Genomic DNA, 7607 nt, shown 5'->3' on the forward strand with positions numbered 1-7607 from the left:
TTTTTTTTCATACTGAGTTTTCAAAATGTCGTGTGTATTTTACACTTACAGCACATCTCAGGTTGGACTAGCCAGGCCTGTCTTCCGTGGCTCAAGGGTCACATGTGGTTAGGGGTTACCATATTGGGCAGCACCGATCTAGAAGCTGAAGGCGGAGGAGAGAGCAACAGTGTGTACGTGTGCATGCGCGCGCGTGCCCGTGTGTGTCGTGTATGTGGGTATGTGTCTGTGGGGTGGTATGGGCGTGCATTTGAGGGAGTGTTCGGAGTGTGTGAGTGAGTGTTTGTGGGGTGTGGATGTGTATGTGTGCAGGTGTACATGTGAGAGTGTAGGGCTGTGTGCATGTATGGGTGTGTGTGGGGTATGTGTGGGAGTGTGGAGTATATGTGAGCATGTGTGGAGTATGTGTAGGTGCGTGCGTGTGTGTGCATGTGAGCAGTAGGTGTTTGTGGGTTGGGATGTGTGTTCCTCTCCATATCTAGAAAGATGGAGAGCTGGGGGCAGGGGAAGACAGAGTTCCCAGATACCTGTTGGCTGGCATTTAAGGCTGTTGGCAGATGTTGTCTGGTTTTATTCATTTATTCAACCAAAATCTGCTGGGCACCCCATGTTAGACAGCTGCTAGATACTGGGATACAGAGATGAAGAAGACACAGTCCCTGTCCTTGAGGTGTTCATGGTCCCTTAGAAGAGACGGTGTGCAAACAAATGGTTATAATACAGGGTAATAAATACAATAATACAGGTGTTACCAGATAAGAGTGTAACAGGAGGGATGGGGGTACTTGGAAGCCTTCATAGATAAGAAGGACCAAGCGTAGTCTTGAAAGATAAAAAGGAGTTCTTTAGGTAAAACCAGGGGTTGGGGTAGAGCAAGCAGATGCCAGGCAGTTGGTGAAGCAAGTGCAAAGGCACCAAAGAGTGGGGATTGTGGACGGAAGGGGCCACAGCTGGAGCGGCGAGCACACGTGCTGGATGCAGAGGTGGAATATGGGGCTGGAGAGACACGTAGAGGGAACCAACTCAGGAAGGGGCCATGTGAGCCACAGCAAGATATCAACGCCGAGAAGGGAAATCCAATGACCACGTTCATATTTGCAATCCCCCTGGAGCCAGGTGGTGGATGGATTAGGCAGATGGAGGACCCGTGGGGACCAGCAGCAGTGTAGGCCAGTGACGAAGATGAACGAATGATAATAGCTAATGCTGATCACCCTCTGACAATGTGCCGGCCCTGGCAAAGCACTTTACTTCCATTCTGTGACTGGAACTCCCAACAGCCCTATAAAGTAGTGGGCACTATTATTATTCACACTTTGCCGAAAGAAAACAGGCTTAGAGAAGAAAAACGACCTGCCCAAGGTCCCATAGTGAGTCGGTGGTAACACAACCTTCAAACCCAGGTCTGTCTGACTTGGGACCCTCACCCTTATAGCTATGGCACCCCCCACGCCCCGAAGCTGCTCTGGCGGAGTAGCTCTAGACCTGGGAGGAGGTATGACGCAGGTAGAGGGGCCAAGACCTGGCCTTCGATTGGACATGGAGCTTAAGGGCGAGGGCTGATCCTCAGGTGACTGACTCAAGGCCCAGGTAGGTGATGCTGCCATCAACCAGGACAAGGATGCTGGGAGGAGGAATGGGTCTGGGGAGACGACGGGGGCCCACTTTGTGCCGGTGGCTGGTCACATCCAGGAAGCACCCACGAGCCAGTGCTGAGTGGAGGGGCCTGGCCTGGGGATTGGCGAGTTGTTAGTGAATGGCACAGCTGAGTGACAGCAGCCCTACTGATAGTTTATATATTTCTTTTTGATTCTCATTAAATTTTATTTTAATGGAAATATCAGTACGCCACAGATAATCCCTAGGCAAAGTTAAAAAGATGCTCACTGCTCACCAAAGATAATTGTGACTGTTTCCAGTGGAAATAACTTAAAACAGATTTAAAATGTCATTCCACTGACATTTATCCTGTAAGATGTCTTGTCCTTTCATTTTAGGATATTTTGAGCTCATAATTCATAATCTCAGTAAGTAGGCAGGAATCCTACATTTTGTGATAGACTTCAAAGTCCTGCCTCTGATGTATCATATGACCTTGACTACAGAAACTGCTTTAAGTTATTTTTAAGTGAGTCCATAAGACTCACTGCCCTATTGCTCTTGAAGCTGGTTCGGTGGATTTGCCATTCCTCTCCCTTGTGTCTTCAGGAAGGAGGGAATCAGGATGGGCCTGCAAGGCCCGGGCTCCGCCTTATTGCTCAGCTTCCCATCGTTGAGTGAAGTGTCCCGATGTGTCACCTGGTAGGTGGAAGTCCACCCTCAAGCCTGGAGTAAGAACGGCCAAGGGCCAGCAGATCTGGCGCCTGATCCTGACTGTACCACAGGGTGGCCATGGACAAGTGCCACACTTCTCCCAGGGCCTTGGGGGAAGGGGGGTGAGGCTCTAGGGGCAAGAAGGACACTTTTGATGCCAAAAGTCCACAATCCTTTTTTTTGTGTAGTGTGTAAGTAGATTTTTTGTTTAAATTTATTTATTGTACTTTAGATGAAAGTTTACAGAGCAAGCTAGTTTCTCATTAAACAATTAATACACATATTGTTTTCTAACATTGATTGCCAACCCCAAGACATGTCAACACTCTCCCCTTCTTGACCTGGGGTTCCCCACTACCAGCTTTCCTGTCCCTTCCTGCAGTCTCCTCCTTGTCCCTGGGCTGGTGCGCCTATTCAGTCTCGTTTTGTTTTATGGGCCTGTCTAATCTTTGGCTGATGGTGAACCGCAGGAGTAAAAATGCCACAATTCTTGAGTAGCCTTCAGCTGGAGCCCCAAGCAGGGGCCTTTCTCCAGCTGGCCACACGGGGGCATGGGAGCCCTTCCCCGCCCCCCGGGCAGCTCTCCTCCTTTGCCACCTTCCCAGTTGTAGCTCCTGGTGCTGAAGGTACCCTGGAACCCTCAAACACCCACTCCAGGGTGGAAGGAGTGAAGCTTGGAGAGGCCAAGCAGTCTGGGATTCCCCCAGGGGGCAGTGGTCTGGCCTGAGGTCACTTTGTGGGTCTGGCCAGTAAAGATAGGAACAAGACAGGGCCTGCTTCCCCAAGATGAGTTCACTCGGCTGCCCCTGCGCCCTGCCCGCCCCTTCACAAGGGGAGTGGCCAGGCTGGCTCTGTTTCTGTTTGCCTCGTTTGTAAATAAGCGAAATTCTTCGAGAAGCAGAGAAGCATCCCTACTACCCGCAAAGGGCTGGGTGTTGGGGCTCTGAGAGAACAGGGATTTCTCTGAGGGGGATTCAGTCTTTTTTTCTCCTTCCTAGCCCCTACACACGTAGGGTCGCTCTGGGTCGGAATCAACTCGACGGCAACAGTTAACCCCCTAGCAATTAGGAAAAGGGAGAAGCACCCACCTTCACCCCGCTAGCTGCCTGGGCGCACAGAGATCGTGGCTGAGGGTGCTGGGTCTGGCCAGGAGTCGAGCCTCGAACCTTGCCCAGAGCCCCCCGGGTCTGAGTCACTGAAGGACCCCAGGAGGTTGGGAGAAATTTACTGAGCCTCTTGGCCTTCTAAATGCCCAACTGGGGGCACTTGGAAGAGCTTGGCGATAGATCTCACATCTGAGAACGGGCAGGAGAGGACAAAGATGCTGCTCCCCAACCCCAGCTTCACCTTGTTGGGTGTGTGTGTATGTGTGTGGGGGGGATACTGACCAAGTGGAGGTACAGCAATCTCAGGCCTTTAACCAATATGCCACGTTACTGAGTGCCAATGCTCTGCCAGGCAGCACACTCGGCACCAAGGTAAAATCTCGTTGCCATCAAGTCAGCTCCAACTCATAGCGACCTAGCGGACAGAGTAGAACTGCCCCATGGGGTTTCCTAGGCTGTAAATCTTTACAGATGAAGACTGTTAACGTCTTTCCCCCACGGAGCCGCTGGTGGGTTCAAACCGCCGACTTTTAGGTTAGCAGCCGAGCACTTAACCACTGTGCCACCAGGGCTCCGTGGGGCTTCCCACCACATAAATATTGCCGTAAGTGTGGCTTTTCTTTTCTTATTTCTATATCAGCCAGCCACCTGGGAACATTTTACAGAGGCTTAGCTCGAAGTATGGAACTTCTTACCGGAATCAGCCTAAGCAGCCAGTGAGCTTCAAGGGGACAGTCAGCAGGGCAACACACGTAGGCGTGACCTGATTCACTGCTCAGGAGGGCGAGGTCAGCATTTGCAATCAAGGACTGCTACCTACCACCTGGCAGGTTCTGGGGGGAGTAGGGGGCAGCACAGCGCGGCATGGTGCTTCACCAAAGGGGGACCATTCTCCCCCCATCACAGGGCTAGTGTGAGACTAAGGCAGATAATCCATGTAAAGCACTTAGTAGGGTACCTGCCGTGAAGTCACGGCTCAATAATGGTGGCTATTATTAGCCATTATTACAAGAAGCTGCAGAATAAACATGGCGCGTCTTCCTGGAGGGCCAATTCCACCCAACAATTAGGGAGAGAAGGACATTTATTTTCATATTTAAACAAACACAGGCATAAGCTGGAGTAGAATGTAAAATTCACTTGGATTTTTGACATAAAATGAGCATTTCCGGGCCTGCACTGTCCTGCCTCTTCAGTCTACCTACTCGCACCCCCATAATCCCCCCCGCCGAGGTACACACAGACATGGACTCCCTTCAGCAACCGTAATGACAGAATCCCCTAGCACTTAGAGTCAGGAGATCTTGGTTCTAGCCATCACTAGCTTGTAACCTTATCTGCTGAATTCCTTGGGCCCTATTTCCTCATTACTAAAATGGGTTTCACTACACCTATATTCAGGGTGTGATAATGAACAAGATAACATAGGTGAAAATGCCTAGCACAGCGCCTGATCTACAACTGGTACCCAAGAAATGTCAGGTTATCAGGGGTCAAGGAGACAGGGCTAAAGGTGCACGGTAGGAGGAGAACAAAAGTTACTCTGTTATTGCTGTGAAGCCTGCCAGGTCCTCATGGGGGAGGAGGAGGGAGTAGGAAGAGTGTCCTCAGAGCAGTGATTCCAGATGGCCATCACGAAGGGTCTGCAGTGTGTTCTGGGATGGGAAGGTCATGATTTGAGAACCCAGCTTTGCCTCTAAATATTATCCTAACTCCCTTTCAGCTCACTTAGCCCCCATTTTTTCCTATATCTTAGTATATGCATTTTATAAGGTTGGGGTCCAATGACAACTGCCCAAATCCAATATTACATCAATACTCTGTAAGTACTCAGCTGTAAAAATGGCATGGCGGGGGCATCTGACCACCTCTCTCTTCACAAGGGGGAAGAAGAATCAAGATCAACTGCCCAAGGCTGATTGCAATGAGGCAGAGGTTAGATGTGCCTCCTCTCTCCAACCTTTTTACCAATTCTGACACCAACTGTCCTTCCCATGGCACTCTCTACTTCTCTTCTGGGTTGGATAATTCCTTGTAATGGCTACACAGAACTCACAGACAATACTTATAGTTATGGGGTTTATTAGGGGAGTAACAGGTTACAACTCAGGATCGGAAATGACTCAGGATACATTCTTTGGTCAGGACAGCTTCTCAGCCATGCCCATAGGCTAGCCTCTCCCTGGCCCTCAGCCTCTCAGCCCCTTCAGCCCCTTGGCCCTCAGCCCAGTTTCTGCCCTGCTAGGGCAAGTGTTATGAAGCTCTTTAGCTCCACTGACAAGTGCCTGGAGGCACCTCACTCTGCCAGGAAGCCTCCTGCCTGAAGGTGCTCAGCTTTCTCCCTCTGTGTGCCGGGAAACCCACTGTGCTGTCTCCTGCTGGTCTCCTGGTTCTGCTGCCTCTGCTGCCTCTGTTTCTCTGGCACTGCTTCTCACCATCTCCGGTGTTACAGCTCTCTATCTCTGTCTTCTGGGTCTAGGAGGTTCTCAGCACAGGGATCCTGGATCCAAGGAATGTGCTCAGCTCCCATCTCTTCTTTCTTAGTGGTAGGGAGCTCCCCCCTTTCCACCTCTGGGATGGCTCATTTTAAGCCTAGGAGGATGGCAAAACTGACCAATCCTCTCATTATGGTTCCATACACCTTATTTGCATGGTCCCACCCCGACAAGGGTGCCATGTACCTTATTTGTATTATTAGCAAGTTGTCCAATCCCCTTGGGGGGCCACAGATACTTATTTGCATAGTCCCACACAACCTTTTGGTGGGAGTAATAAGAACATTGTGAGAAAGGCCATATAAAAGCTATCCATCACACACAATGATCCAGGGCATCTTATGCACTTGGTCTGCATGAAGCATATCCATTGCCATCTGTGCTTCATACATGTTCTTATCACTTTTCCATGAGTATAGTTCCATATCCTCAGTCACCTTTATACTACCCAAAGACAGGGAGCCTGCCTTTTGGAAGAACTTAAATACTGTAATATCCAACCATCCTACTAATCTGTCACTGACGGTCTTGTGGAAGAATGTAGAAATAATGATTTTGACTGAGAAAGTTTAGAGCCATATCTTGAGCTTTCTTGATTTCCTTTTAAAAACTTGTTATAAATCTATCCCCTGAGAATGTATCTAAATCTTTCAGAACTTAACTTGGGTGACACATTAAATTAGTATAATTACCTTTATATTTTAAAATGGCAACATGGAGCAGACCATAACCATATCGGTTCTACCAATTTAGAATTTAAGTCTGGGCAGGATGTTTTGAAATATAATGGTTAAACTTTATCGAAAGAGTTATATACCAGACCCAGTTCTATCTCATTTAAATCCTCCCAATTGCCTGATGAGCTGGGTACTACTATTACCACCCCTACTTCACCGATGAGAAAATTAAAGGTGAAAAGAAGTTTATCAGCTTGCTTACCTTGATACATTGTAAGTAGCAGGGCCAAAAGTTGGAATCCATGGCGCCCACTCTTAACTGCCTACGGCCGTGCATACTGAGTCTCACGGAGCTTTGCACTCATGTTGCTGTGTTTAAAGGCAAACCACTGGGGTCAGTGATGCTTGTTTCTCTTTCTGAGGAAAGAGCCTCCTTACTAACCTCTTGACTAATTCCTGCGGGGTCACGACCTTCCAAACTCTGCTTGACCTTCCCTACTACACACAGAGCACTCTAGGTACACTCTATACGTATCTATTACAGCCTTGCTTGCAAGCTGCCTTGGAGTAGCTTTTTAGCTATTTAATGTATATTTGTTTTGTCTCCACAACTAGACTGTAAACACCTACAGGACAGGGACGGTATCTCTCTCTTTCCTTGTCCCTTGGAGCGCCTAGGAGAAGGCTGGAGACGCCCAGGGAGCTCATTAAATGTTGTTGACAATCTCCCGACCGTCCTCTGCCCCACCTCGGCCACTCCCCTTTTCATCGGTGACACCTCCATTTCCTCTTCCTGGGTCCTCACCCCTTTCCCCTCCCTTTACGCCTTCCCTCGTCTTTCTTTTCTCCCATCCGGCCCCGCCCCTCCCTCGTGGATTCCATCCCTTGTCCCCCGCAGCATCTTTAGTGTCCCCTAGCGACGACGCGGTCGCTCCTAGCAACCGCATCTCGGCTCCCTGACGACGGCGGCACGTAGGGATACGTCAGCGCGCCGCGGCCCCGCCCCCGGCGCCCGC

The sequence above is a fragment of the Trichechus manatus genome, unplaced genomic scaffold, assembly GCF_000243295.1.
Source record: "Trichechus manatus latirostris isolate Lorelei unplaced genomic scaffold, TriManLat1.0 scaffold00028, whole genome shotgun sequence".
NCBI lineage: Eukaryota > Metazoa > Chordata > Mammalia > Sirenia > Trichechidae > Trichechus > Trichechus manatus.